Source organism: Melospiza melodia, chromosome 5, assembly GCF_035770615.1.
Source record: "Melospiza melodia melodia isolate bMelMel2 chromosome 5, bMelMel2.pri, whole genome shotgun sequence".
NCBI lineage: Eukaryota > Metazoa > Chordata > Aves > Passeriformes > Passerellidae > Melospiza > Melospiza melodia.
Window position 1 is genome coordinate 27,251,536 of NC_086198.1, and position 14,899 is coordinate 27,266,434.

The following is a 14,899-nucleotide window of genomic DNA, read 5'->3' on the forward strand; positions in this document are numbered from 1 at the left end:
CCACAAAGAGAACAAACAAACAAAAAAGTGGTATCCAACAAATTTTAAAAATTGGTCCATACATGGTTCTCTGAAGCATCAGGCATCTGCTGTTCCACAGAGATGGCATTTGTTCATTTGTTCATTGCCTGAATGAACAAGTAGATGAGAAAAATAATTGGTGTCTGCTGAACTCATTGTGTATCTCTACATACCTCATGGGTTAAACTCTCCATTCTATCTGTCTCCTGTATTTGTGGGGATCCCCAGACGAGGAAAGGAATGATGAATCTGACTCCATGTTCTTAAAAAGATAATTTATTATTTTATGATACTATATTATATTAAAGAATACTATACTTAAACTGTATACTAAAGAATAGAGAAAGGATACTTACAGAAGGCTAAAAGACAAAAATGAAAACTCGTGACTCCTTCCACAGTCCTGACACAGCTGGACTGTGATTGGTCATTAAGTCAAAACAATTCACATGAAACCAATCAAACAACCACCTGCTGATAAACAATCTCCAAACACATTCCAAAGCAGCAAAACACACGAGAAGCAAATCAGATAATTATTGTTTTCATTTTTCTCCAGGGCTTCTCAGCTTCCCAGGAGCAAAGTCCTGGGCAAAGATATTTTTCAGAAAATATGATGATGACATCTATCTATCTATCTATCTATCTATCTATCTATCTATCTATCTATCTATCTATCTATCTATCTATCTATCTATCTATCTACTGACCTACCTACCTACCACCTACCTACCTACCTTTACCCTTACATATGAGTATTTCTCTGAGGCTGCCTCTGGAAAGCACAGACTTTGAGGCTTTGCTTTATATTTGATGAGTCATATTTCCACTTCACTTTACCAGATGAGCTGACCTTGTCTACAGAACACCACACAAAAAGAGCCCTGAGCTTCATTCTTCATGCCTTGATGGAACAGAAATCATCACAATAAACACCCACTTTGAACAGGACACATCCTGGTAGATAATTTAGTCAGGTATTTGTAAAGTCTAATCCAGAGAGATGGAGTGGAACAGAACAGCAATTTGAGCTCTTACTGCTGCTTTTATTTCATTTGAAGTACCTACCCAATAATGATACATAAATTGCAACTGGCCTTCAAAATGGAGAAATGTTGACTTAGCAACAGAAAAATTTCAGGGAATTAAGTAGATAGTTCTACTGGAATTTGTGGTGTTGATCTGCCACTTTATGCTTGTAAAAAACGCTAGCCAAGGGCAGCTTTCACCTCAGCAAACTGCAGCTGCCTAGAGATTAAGCATTTAATCTAAGTCTGAGCAACATCTTAAAGAAACCGTTTACAATAATTTGCAATACACCAGCCAAAGGGCCCTGTGTATAGAACTTGCACGTTTTCTCCCTCCTCTCGGAGTGAGACAATATTCCTGTCAATAAACCTCAGTGCCTGGCTAGAATCTGCTGCCAGGACACACTGTTGACTCACAGTAAACTTGCCATCAACCCAGACCCCCAGATCTCTTTGTGCTGGGCTGCTCTCCAGCCTCTCATCCCCCATATACATATAACCAGTATACATACATATGTATATACATCCCCACTTTGTACATATAACCAGTATTACCCCATCCCACGTGGAGAATCCAGCACTTGGTCTGCTAAATTTCTCACAGTGGTGATTGCCCAGCTCTGTAGTCTGTCTAGAGCTCTCTGTCCTCAAGGGAGTCCACAGCTCCTCCTGGTTTGATATTACCAGCAAACTTATTCAGTGTGCATTCCATTCCTGCATCCAGATCATTTATAAAAACTGTATCAATTATAAGAGCATTATCCAATTTGACAGTGATTGTTTTGGCATCAAAACCAAAGCATAATATATCAGTAGCACAAGCCAGCAATACATGTGCAGTTTGGATGTGACATGCTTACCAGAACTGCATATGAAAATTTTTATCCCTTTTGAAGAAGAATTTAGGTCCTAAGCTGGGGTCTACAAGAGTAGGCAGCAGAAATTAGCTTTGGGTAATAAACAGGTACCACCACAACTCCTGGTTTGCTGCTGAATTATTTTTAAGCATTACTCTGAGCCATATTACTTCACTAGATCATGAATTACAAATGTCACAATGCAAGAAGTCCAAGATCTGAGGAAGAACATCTGTTCTCCAGCATGTAACTACAGCTCCTGGAGCTGCAGTCTGGAAGAAGTTCTAATATTGGATTGCAGAGAGCTTTCTTCCCCTGAACACTGCCCAACACAGAGCACTGAAGTATAAATTTGTGCTGACATTAAAGAACATTTGTGGAAACAAGCCTACATAATGCCCTTGCATTCCTCTGGAGCAGGTGCCTCAAACAATTCCAGCAGGATTGCATCCCAAAAGACTGTGTTACCACAGATAGAACTGTTTGGGAAAGGGGGGAGGATAGCAAAAGAACCCAAATCATGGGTTCTTTTTCAATTTTTTTTAGTTATTAGTTTATTAGTTTATTAATTTTTTATTATTATTTGAATGTCTCTTAAAAGATACTATTTTTATGGGTTGAAAATTATTTTTCTTCTTCAGCTCCACTATCAAACAAGCAATGTCAGAAAATACTAGAAACTTTCTCACAAGTTTTGACTTTGAAGTGCCTTCACACCATGATAATTTTTGTGTTCCAGAATCAATCTGATATACATGTACCCTCCTGGCTATTTTTAAGTTTACTCTATAAAGAAAACTTCTACTGCTCTTTTCTACTAATTATTCTATTCTTAATATCTTTTAGCTAAAATAATTAGATTGGATATTAAGAAGAAATTCTTTATTGTGAGGGTGGTGAGGTAATGGAACAGGCTGCACAGTTGTTGGCTCTCCACCCCTGGAAGGGTTCAAGGCAGGATTGCATGGAGCTCTGAGCAGTGTGGTCTAGTGGAAGGTAGAGGCAGAGGGATCTTCTTTAAGTCTCTTCCAACCCAAATTATTCTATGATTCTCTGATGAAAAAGCAGTAAGCTTTTGCAGAGCTAAGATCTGGGTTTATGTGTCCTCTCCAAGACAAGTTGTGAATTCTACTCTAAATGAATATGCTTTGTATATAGAAAAAAGATGGGGTTTGGCATCTTAATTCATTCCTGACATATTTATTTGATGGTTATGTTAAGAAAACTCCCAAACCCAGACTTTCTGAATCCTGTTTAAAGATGTTCACAAGCAACCACACTCTGGGAGCAGTGCACTGATTTCCCATCCTAAGGAGGTGATGACCAGAGTCAGGTGGAAGAGTTTGTTTGGGATTTAATTATTGCTTTTCAGAAGTCATGTTCTAGACAGTGAACCTGTATCCTCTTGGAGATGCAGGAACAACAATGGGAAGAAGATGATCTGCACAAAGGTTGCTGTTTACTCCTATTTTTTCACTTTGAACAAACGTACTACCTATGACAAGACATATTAAAGGAGCATTTTAAGTGGTGTATGTTATGTAAATAAAATCCATTTTCAAATACATTTTCCTCGCTTCTTACAATTTTTATCTATTACAGTTAAGAAATGCAGTCTTTAACACTTCCATGGAAAGACATGTTGGCTAAGTTCATTCTATACCAAAGAGCAAAATCTGCTTTGTGTCTCCTAAGAAATACTTGCAATTTTGCAGCTTCCTAAAAAAATATCTTTTTTAAAAATTGTGGGTTTTTTAATTTAAATTGTTTGCACATCACCCTTTTGACTGCAGTTGCTCTGAATGATAAAAGACATCAAAAAAAAAAAAATCCATGTATGCATTATATATTAATTCAGCATAATGGGTGTACTGTTCTTCCATCACATGAATGCTACAATTAATTATTAAATTAATTCCAACATTTATCAGAAATTCAATCCCAAATCCCTCTTTTGTAATAGCAATAATGTCAAGGGCGAAACCATCACTTGGTTGGATGCCTTCCTCCAGCATTTCAAAGTAACATGCATTTCCCACTGACCTGTCCTGGCTGCCCTGGAGCTGGGCTTTCAAAAGTTCTCAAGTCTGGGAATGTGGATCCACATCTGAGTAACCAGGGCTGCACACCTCTGAAGTCACACCCAACATATGGAAATTCTCATCGGAGCTAAAGAGCAGCATTGGTCTGCAACTCTCACCCACCAATTGCCAAACATCTCCTGCACGTTGATGAGCACCAGCTGCAAGTACTGCCTCCACTATGCCCTCAAAAGCACATGTCATAAAAATTTCTTTAATTCCATGCCATCTACCAAAAGTAGATTTTAACAGACAGCATTAAGGTTCTGACCCTCAAATGAATTTCCTTCAATAAACAGACTACTCAAAAAACCTTTTATTGGCTCTGGATCCATTAGAAAATAAATAATATTTCAAAATTCCCATAAATTCCTAAATCTTTGTTTTCTGACATTGTGTTTGACTTCATACCTTGCTCTTGCATGCATACAATTTTTTAATGAAACTCTCTCTGCATGAATTTGTAGCTAGATTCCAAAATCCCTGACAGAAGGCAGGGAGTGATTTTGCTCTTTGATCAAACACCAATAGGAGATAAATAATCCAAAGATCAACATGTGCTGTGTCAAACATGATTCCCTGTAATTGGCATGTGGTACAAGATGACCAGCCTCAACAATATCCTACAATATTTTATTTCTCCCCTATCACCCTGACAGAACAAAAATTGAGTCTGAAAACAGCACTATGTCAGATCCCAGTGCATAGCAAGTGCTGTCACACTCTGTCTTTCCTAGAATATACTGCATTCCCATCAACAACCAAAACGAAGAAATTCAGGGCTTGGTTGCCTCTGGGAAAAAAAAAAAAAAAAAAAAGAGTTCAAATGCTTGATAGAGACAAGAAGCAAGGGTGCTGTAGAATAACACTTGTATTATCTGCAAATTCTCTCATAAAATACTTGCCAGAACATTCACTCCGTAATTATATATTAGCTGCTAATCATTAACTTTCTTACTCAGAAGGGTTATTAGCAAAACAAGCAGTAGATAAAACAAGTGATAGCAAGGAGATAAAACAAGTGATTTAGGCAAACCACACTTTACAAGTAACCAACCATCAAAGCAAGCAGGTCATGGGCAACCAGCTCAGTTACAAAATGAGTCACAGCTTAAACTTTTCTTAACGTCTGTGAGAGCAGCTACATTCATAGACAAACGTGCACGGATGTAAAGTCTCAAATAGCTCCTCAGCATCACCTGCCTCATCTCCTAGGTCAGAGCAATTCAGGAGCAGCTCCTGGGACATTTCCCCAGAGCCACATCCAGGCACTGTAACAGCTGTGCAGCCCAGCACATGGACAGGGCTGGCTGCAGGTCTGTGGCCCCAGATGAGATCCCCTGTTAGACAGGCTGGCAAAGTCCCTAAAAGCACTGCACGAGACCCCACATCCCCCCTTGATGGCATGCTGAGGTTCCCTAAAATCATGCTGACCCAAATCCTTTGCAGTTCCCTGACTTGCAACCTTGCTCTCTAAACTTCAGAGCCTTATTCAGGACCCAGCCTGCACAAATTATTGAACAGCTCTAGTCTCTCCTATGCACAAAATCTCCCCTATTTCTCTCCTATTTCCTCATCCCTATCCCACTGTTGAGTTTTATACATATATATGTGTACACCTCATTATTCTTCTTATTCCCCAGAGCTCACTAAATAATTTGTAGTTCAAGTTTATGCTCTTCCTTCAGAATCATGGAGAGAATGTTGCCTTTCCCTCAGCTGACACATACATAGTATATCTTTTATCTTTCTTCAAGGAGGGTAATCCATTCCAGTTCTTAACATTTTGGGTGCTCTCAACTGCAGGACATTTGTCTATATATATACTCAAGCACTTAGATATTCAAAGGCAGACACTGTAATCTTGCTGGATTAAATGGTTAAATTGCCACACCTACAGCTTAGACACCTGCCATTTACTGCAGTTAAACTTCTAATTTGTTATGATTATAATCACTGGAACAGCCCATCAAGAATTTACTTGTTGCAACTGAAAATCCCAGAACAATGCTAGGCAGGCAGTCCTGCAAACAAATCTATTTATCAGGACTTTTTTCTATCTATAATGCAAAACAAAAAGGTTTGGCTACTTGGCAGTTGTGGGCAAAAGTTTCTATATGCCTGCACGTGTAAGAAACAGAAAACAAAGGAATACAGTGTGGATGCTGGTAAGAATGAAGACAGGAACGTTTTGCTCAATCAGCTGCAGGTAGCAGTAATGGTGCAGACAGGGATGCAAAACCCAGGTGAGATTTGCAGTTGGGTGTCATGTGTCCTAATTTTGCCCAGAGAGGGGGCCCAGTTTTGGGAATGGCAACACTCTCAAGACCCTAAGTGTCTCCTGCACACCCACATGCTGACTCCAGATCCCTCTATTGTCTCCCTGCAGTCCTCTCAGACCCTTGACAGATCTATCACATAAACTTTTAGAGTAAGTACACGGTGCTCTCAAATTAGGAGCAGAACTCTGTGTATATATATGTAGGAAATTATAGTCCCTGACCCAGAAACTTTGCCATTTGCTCAGATAAAACAAGACATAAACGATGGGCAAGAGACTGGGTAAGTCAGGAAGGACAGAGAAATGACATAAATGACCTGCTAACAACCACCTCCTGTTCAGCAAGTGCAGCCCACCCACCATTGCTCAGTGGAGCTTTTTGACTACTTTGAAAGCTGGTCCTTCCTCTGTCAGTACTCTGTGATGTGAATTGCAGGGAATCTGGGCAATCAAACCTGTCAGTGAGCTCACCCGTCTGTTTTTCAGCTGGCAAGTGAGTGATCGATCAGCTCAAGGGAAAGCACCATTCTTCAACAAATAAGTGAGACTTCTGTACATCCAGAGACTACCCAGGCCTTTAGCTCCTCTCCTGTTTTCTCATTTCTGCCCTCCCTTTGGCTGTAGTTATCTGTACATCACCTTTTATGTGTTTCGCTCTTTTTCAAGTGTTTGCTTTTTTTGAGTTTGTTTTACATATTCTTCAAAATATTGTCTTTCCTGCTTCCTGTTTTTGATTCTGCAGTTTCTCTTTCTTGCTTGATTTTCTATCCCAACCCCAGCTGCTTTTGCCAGGAGACCTCAGCTTTCCTTCCTTACCATGCAGCTAGGACTGAAAGGAAGGACAGAGTTACATAGCTTCAGGGTTGAGAAAGAGGGATATTCTTTTGGGGCACTTTTGTTCAAGTAGGTGGGCAGACAGGAATTAGGATTACTTGGCTGATATCATGCGTCTTCTCCTGTGCTTGATCTTGGAGATGCCATTCCTACGCCTGGACACACATATACAAATTCAAGTTAGAAAACCAAAGCACTAGGATGGCAAACAATTCATTTGTGGTCCTAGAAATAGTCCAGGAGCTGAATGCAGCAGAAAGTGTGTTGAAGTCCTTTTCATCCTCACCCCAAAGATGGATGAGGAACGCGCTGGGTTTTACTGCCATCCTGTGGAGAATCGCCTCTCTCGGCTTTCTCGGCAGCCGAGCACCAGCTGCAGCCGGGAGCACTTCAGACAGGCAGGGACACAAATCCTGCCCTCGCTCCCTGACATCTCCTCTGCTTCTGAAATAGATTGGTGTGGGGCTCAGAGTGAGTGCAGCCAGAAAGGAGGCTGGCTTCCATTCCATTCCATTCCATTCCATTCCATTCCATTCCATTCCATTCCAGGAAAAGAAAGGGAAGGGAAGGGAAGGGAAGGGAAGGGAAGGGAAGGGAAGGGAAGGGAAGGGAAGGGAAGGGAAGGGAAGGGAAGGGAAGGGAAGGGAAGGGAAGGGAAGGGAAGGGAAGGGAAGGGAAGGGACGTGGGGTGGAATGGACATGGAAAGGACATGGGGTGGAGTGGAGTGGAATGGAATGGAGTGGAATGGAATGGAATGCATTGGATGAAACAATACCGAATGAAATTGAATGAAACAAGACAATGGAACAGAATGCAATAAATGTTCATGGAATGGAATGGCATTGTATGCAATGGAATGTTAGGAAATTAATTGAAATCAAAATGGAATGGAGTGGATGGTTTTCAACGGTACATCTTAAAATGGCATGGCATGGAATAGATTGGAATGGAATGGAATGGAATTTAGTAGAATGGAGTGGCATGGAATAGAATGAAACATAATAGGGCAGCATAGAATTGAATGGAATTAAATTTACTGGAATGGAATATAATTAAGTGATATTAAATGAAATTGAATAATATAAAATGGAATTAAGTGAAACCTCATAGAATGGAGGAATGGAAAAACACTATGGAGTAGAATTAAATTAAAATTAATGGAATGGAATGGAGTGGATTGGCATGGAATGGAGTGGAGTGGAGTTGTATGGACATGGACCATCATGAAATGGCAAGGAATTTAATGGAATGGAATGGTGTGGAATTTAATGGAATTAAATACAATGGAACAAAATAATGGAAGGGAATAAAATCCATAGAGTGGAATATATTTTATTCTCACTGCAAATGATGGGGGTTTGATCCCAGTCTTTTGTACTGAGATAAACTGCAGAAATTACACCCATTTTGCTAAATTAAGAACATCAGATTCCTTAAATAGTGTGAGCAACATCATGAATTTAAAATGTAAGAGGAGTTCAATGCCCACAGTTTCACAGCCCACACATCCACCAGTGAGGGGATATCCTGCAATCAAATCATCTCATTGCAGAGGGTGGAAAAAGCCTTTCTAGATGCAATTCTCCTCCTCTCCCGCTCTTTTCAGAAGCTTATTTTTTATTATATTCTGTTATTATGTTATTATATTCTGTAATTCTGTTTTTATTATATTCTGTTTATTATATTTATTATATTCTGTACAGAATTCCGCTGGGGAAAGTTGTGTCTGTAAAAAGGAAGGTAATTCTTAGAAATACTGAAGTTGCCTTTCTTTCAGGACTGTGACTTTTCAGACCCTGAAAATCTCTTTTCTGGGACTGATTCTGCCGGATGTTTTCTCAATATGCAGGACAATGTCTCTCTTTTGTTGCACAAAGGTGTTAATAAATTTACAATTAATTTCTCATGAGCAGCCAATTACTTCATGCTTGAAAACCCAATTACTTCACTTTTCCCCCGCTTTTTCCCTTACATTTGTCCTTTATCCCCTGGTAAATAACATAGAGAATAGAAATTTTCAGTTCTATTCAGTTTTGAAGATGCTGAACCAAGCTTAGAGATTAACCAGGAAAAAAGATACAAAAATGTAACGGTATGTACACAGGATGACAAATGTAGCTGGAACCAGAGGAGAAACAGATAAAGAGAACTACAGAGGGGTTTTTTGGCAAGTTATGTAACAAGAAGCAACGGCACATGCCCAAAGAAAAAGTTCAGGGAGGTGCAGAAAACAGGCTGGCAAGGAGAGGTAGAGGCCAGCAAAACCTATTCACTTTTGGATGTAAACTGTACCCCCAACATGAAGAATACCCATTTTCCTTGCCAGGTATGTGTAGGATCACACCCCTTCACTCTCGCAGTGCCAAGATCCTAAACTGAACCCCTCAACGAACTGCTCCCACTCTGAAGGTGCCAGGATAAAAAAAAAAAAAAAAAAAAAAAAAAAAGCTGATGTATTTAACCTTCTCCCTGTCCCCGTTCAATTCCACCAGATGCCGCTGTGTACTTGCAAATGAATTAAATGTGCCATTTTCTCTCTAAAGTGCAGATCCGAGGTTGAAAACGTCTAGACACTACTGACAAATAAAATAGGCCAGGACAAAATGCTTTTGCTGACTTTGACCTATTTACAGCCCTTAATTTGCACCTCGTTCATGTGCCTGGGTTGAAGGCTCCTCATTTAAGTCACGCCCCTTGAACTGCATCACAAAAACTGATGGCTATGTACTTTCCTGCTGATGTTATTCACAGTAACCTATTTGGATCTTGCAGACCCAAGATCCAACACAGAATGCTCCACTAGAGCCAAACTGGGATATCACCTGCAAAAGTGAATATGTTGGAGGATTGCTTCCGCACAAAACGTACCAGGATAGAAAGCTGAAGGCCTTTTCCTCCCCTGGGCATTCTATCATTTTCACCACCAAGACTGGATAGGAGTTTGCCTTGAAAAAACAAAAGTACTGCCATTATTTTCAGGATCCTACTCCCAAAATTCAGATAAATTAGCTGTCACGCACTTTCATGAGATCATTTTTGAGGTGGTACCCAAATTTTGGAGGAGGCTTCTGGCAGTGGTGACAGGACAGAACCAGCCCAGTGTGAGTGGTGCAGTATGTGCTGCCCAGGGGACATAACAACCAGCACCAGCTTTCTTTCCTGCCACATTTAGTACAGGAGCAATCCCTAATGCGTTCAGCTCTGGAAATGGTATCTAAATTTGGGATGTGAGCTCCTAAAAGTAGATGAGAGTACCTTTCTATGGGAAGAAAATAATCTAATCCCATTGTTGGTGGTGCAGATGATGTTCTGCCTGGGGAAGGCAAGGCCAGCAAAAGTCTGTCTCAGCACCCTTTTTGTGAGATAAATCCCTGGATATATTCAGATTTGGAGGTGGTATCCAAATTTCTGAAGCGAGCTTCAAAAATTATGTCCGTACATTTGTTACATTAAATAGCCACCAAGAGTGAGGACGCCTGTTCCAATGATTTCATGTCACACATGGCCACACTGGATGAGCTCATGGAGATCAGGAAGACTTTGCCTGAGGATGGTTTGCATCAGAGCAATTGCATGAACAAATACTCAATGTCTGTTCACAATGTCTCCTTTGAATATTGGGGACAAGAAAATATTGTGGTACTTGCTTGTCCTCTGGTTGGTTTGTCTCATACCTGGAGCAGGAAATTGTCCTCCATACACTCCTGGATTGCTTACAGCCAGCTGTGCAGAGATCCAGGTGGTCCTGATCCCACATTGGATTGGGAGCCTGCAATGCTTCCTGTAGCTGAAGCAAGAAGACCTCTATAGAAAGGTGACTGGGAGTAAACTGGCTTTAGTTATGATGAAACATTTGTTTTCTTTAAACCTTCTGGAAACAGTCACGGGATGCAGGTGAGCTTTCCTATGATCACCAAAGAGAAATGGTTTTATTTCAATACATTTGAATATCTTATTAGATAAAATCTTTCTTTTGCTTGCTTCTCCTGGTGAACTTAGTAGTTAACACCAAGCCTAACACATCCTGGGTAATGTGATGATATGCTATGATGGTTTGGGGGGAAAATGAAATTTTTTTGAGGGAGAGAGGTCATTTTATTAAAATGTTAGTTATTCTGCTGAAAGATGGCTTAAATGTCTTGAGGAGAGGTATTCATTTACACATTGTAAAGAGATGGATGAAAGGTGCAGATATGCTTGCATTTTTTTCCCCCTAAATGGCTAAGCCTCTAAGTATTGAGCTCTTAGCTGCAGGCTTTTAGTACATTTTGCATGAAAATGGTTGTCTGACACTCAAGCTGCATTTTCTTCTGTGTGGTTCCTCTAATGTTTCCAATTATAGGCAGCTTCCTGGATGCACTTCAGAGAAAAAGCATTTTATCAGAGATACAAGTGGTTGATGCCTGCTGGTTTTGGTTAAGGCTATAATTTCTTTTAGCATCTAGATTTCTCTTGAGGCAAAACTGTGATAATGAAAACCATGACCCTCTGTAAAAATGTCTGCTGAAAGTGAGGAGCAGTTATATGTCCAATGGTTACAGGGTTCCCTCTTTGACATAGTTTGTTTTCTCCTATTTCAGAATGTGGCTTTTGTATTTCTAGTTTTGAAATGGTAAATTAGGATGTAGAAGTTTATAGCTGTAACTGCCATGAAGTCATGACATTACAATAGGTCCAAGTAAACTGGGTTATCCAGCCTTGTGACTGCAGGGTAATTTTTAGGAAGGATGGTGGAGGAAGGCTATCCAACTGAGCTTCTGCGATACAAATGTGAATGGTCCATCTAAAGCAAACCACCAGAGTTTAATTGAGAGAAATGATGATCCAACTCACTATTTAAGACCCATACTTTGCATGTCAGACTAAACAATTCTGATGTTGCTGCCTTTCTTTGAACAAATCTCATTAAAAATCTAACAGAAAGTGCCCCTGCAATGTTTTAAAGAGTAGAAATACATCTAATTATGTGCATACAGGACTTTAACTTCTTCCCTTCAGGCAAGTGAAGGGGAAGGCAGGGACCAAAAATAATCCTTTCAGGCTACAGATACTGTTAGATGGAAATTTTAGCCCCAAGGAAGATGGATAATAATATCTGTCAAGAGAGAGAGTAGTGCAGAATTTTTACAGTAAGCATTGATGATCTCGAGTTGCATTCAGTGATGGCAGTTGCTGAAAAGGTTTTTATCAAATCAGACAGGCAATTGATGGGTATCCATGTGTTAGAAATCACCAGCTTGTTGTCATTGTTGCTTTTTCATTTGTTTGTTTGTCTGTTTGGTTTTTTGCTACTCTATTAACTTTTGTATTGCTCAGGTAGAGGAAGGATGAAATGAGCTCTGTCCATTCATCAGAGTGTTTAGCCTAGAGCAGAAGAGAGGACTCACAGCACTGAAATTGTAGCATGGCATAGCCCTGCAAGTGCAAAAATGGAGATGGGGAGACAACAGAGAAAGCAGAGATGTTTTGTATAGGAAAACACACTGGGTCTATGAACAGGAAGGTAACAAAATTAGAGGGAATGCCCTGACACACATGCAGGACGTTGCACTCAGCCTCGTTGAACTCCATGGGGTTTGTACCCACCTCTGAAGGCTGTTAGGGTTCCTCTGGATGGCATCCCTTCCCTTGAAGGGTCCATTGCACTCGGTGTCACCAGCAAACTTGCTGAGGGTGCCTTCAAAGCCACTGTCATGTCTCAGGTATTTAACGTTGCCTGACTCCTGAGGAACACTGCTCATCACTGGTTTGCCCTGGGAGAGTGTGACCTTTCTGGTCAGAATAGTTCATTTTGTTAGCTTTTGTTAACCCTCTAGTGAATGTCAGATTTTGGTAATTGCAGTGCATTTAATGTTGCAGATAACTGAATTAATATCTAAGTTCCTGTGGGCTGATTGTGACTAGGCACACAGAGAAGACTTTTCAGCACTGGCTGGTTTTTAGTTTGTCTTTGCAGAAATGTTAATACTTAAGTTTAATACTTCTAAAAGTAGCATAAATGTATAAATGTATATCTAGAATTAATGTATATCTTGAAGGTCCATACTCAATGTTTATGGTGAAATAATAATTTGACATGAGAATTAAATTGATAATTTCCATGTCCTGTCTGACATGGAAAAGTAAAAACATTCTTTAGGATGCCTGCTGTCATCAAACACACAACACTCTTCTAAGCATCTCCTGCTTCAAGCACCCTCCTTTCCCAAGAAGTTTTAAGAACAGAAGAAGCATTAAGAAAATAAAGGAGGTAAAGAGGTAAAGGATTAGTTTATCAAAGAGACTTAGAAGAGTGGTGTGGCTGTTAACTGTCATTATCACTGCTAATGCTGCAGCAAACACAAATCAAATTAGTCCTGTGTGCTAAATTCGTTTTGATGTTGAGGCTTGTTTCCCTTGCTGTGTTCAAAAAAGAAGTTCTGAAGAAATTAAAGCCTAAGAAAATGCCGATGCCTGTCAGATATAAATCCTGTTCTTAAGGCTTTTTTCTTGCTGTGTAAGACTTCTGGGGTTTGAGTCATGCTGCAAGCAAGCATGCTGCAAAGCTGGGTGTTTATAGGTAATTTGCCAAGGTGCAAAGTGTTCTTCTCTTCAACCTGCTGTGTGGCCATGAAGATCAGCTGAGAGAGCTTATGAGGCTTCCTAATGGGGTTTGGGAAGAAGAGAGGTTTGCAGGCAGTTGTGCTGCAGCAAGAACTAATAGAAAGCTCAGCTCAGCAAAGCCTTTCCCAAAATAGGCAGGAATATTTCAAGACAGGGAGGGAATAGGGCTAGAAAGAAACTCTCCTTAAAAGAGCATTACAGAACAGGTGAAGGCAATTGCTGCTGCACTGAAGGGTTTTGAAGAGGGGAATACAAGGAAAAGTGTTTCAGGAGTGAAATGAGTTCTTCATGCACTGTAGAACTGGAAAAACTGCAATCTAGTCTGTGGGGTGTATGGCCCATAGAATATCTGGAAATTAATTTGGTTTTACAGTATCATTTTTAGTTTAGAAAGCCATCTAATTGCCAAATCTTTTGCCAACAGTAAGAGTTCATATTTTTTTAATTATTTACAAGTTTATAACTATTTAGTTCTATGCTTCCTAGGGTTTTTTGGTGTTTGAAAACCATAGGCCAACACCTGATCTCTGTGGAACCCCGGCTATGGAATTAAATGCACTTAGGGATTATTTCCCACTTGTGTCATGAGAAATCTCTCTTAGATATTGTTTAAGACACTCGGATTGTATTTTAAGGCGAGTAAACTTAGGTGTCCATGTATAGGCATGTAAGCCACAGCCAAGCATCTTGGCTCTGTTCATAGGCCATGGAGTGGAGATCTACAGCAGACAAGCAAGCTTATTCCTAAGAATATAACTGGAGCCAAGGTAGTTTGGAACCTGAATCCCAGTCTCACAGCATCACAGAACATGTTTTATGTTCTAATTTGGTCAAACACCTTGTAATGCCAACTCACCCGCCTTCCTGGAGTAGGAAGGGTAATTGAAGAAAGGAGGGAACAGTAAAAATCAGAGCAGCAGTAACTTTATAAAAGGGGACAAAAGGCCTGATAGAAGAGAGAAAGAACAGTCCTCTAGATAAGTTTCAACTTAAGGGGAAAGTGCTGAGATGGCTAGAAGAGAAGTCAGGCTTAGGAAAAAGGAATTGAGCAATATACATGAGAAAGGAAACACAACAGCCACAAGATTGAAGATGAAGGTTCCTTTGGGCTGTGGGCAAGTAAGCACTGGAATAGCTCTTGATGGCTGGCAAGTAATCAATTACATTTTGTGTATATGCAAGGGAAGAGAGGA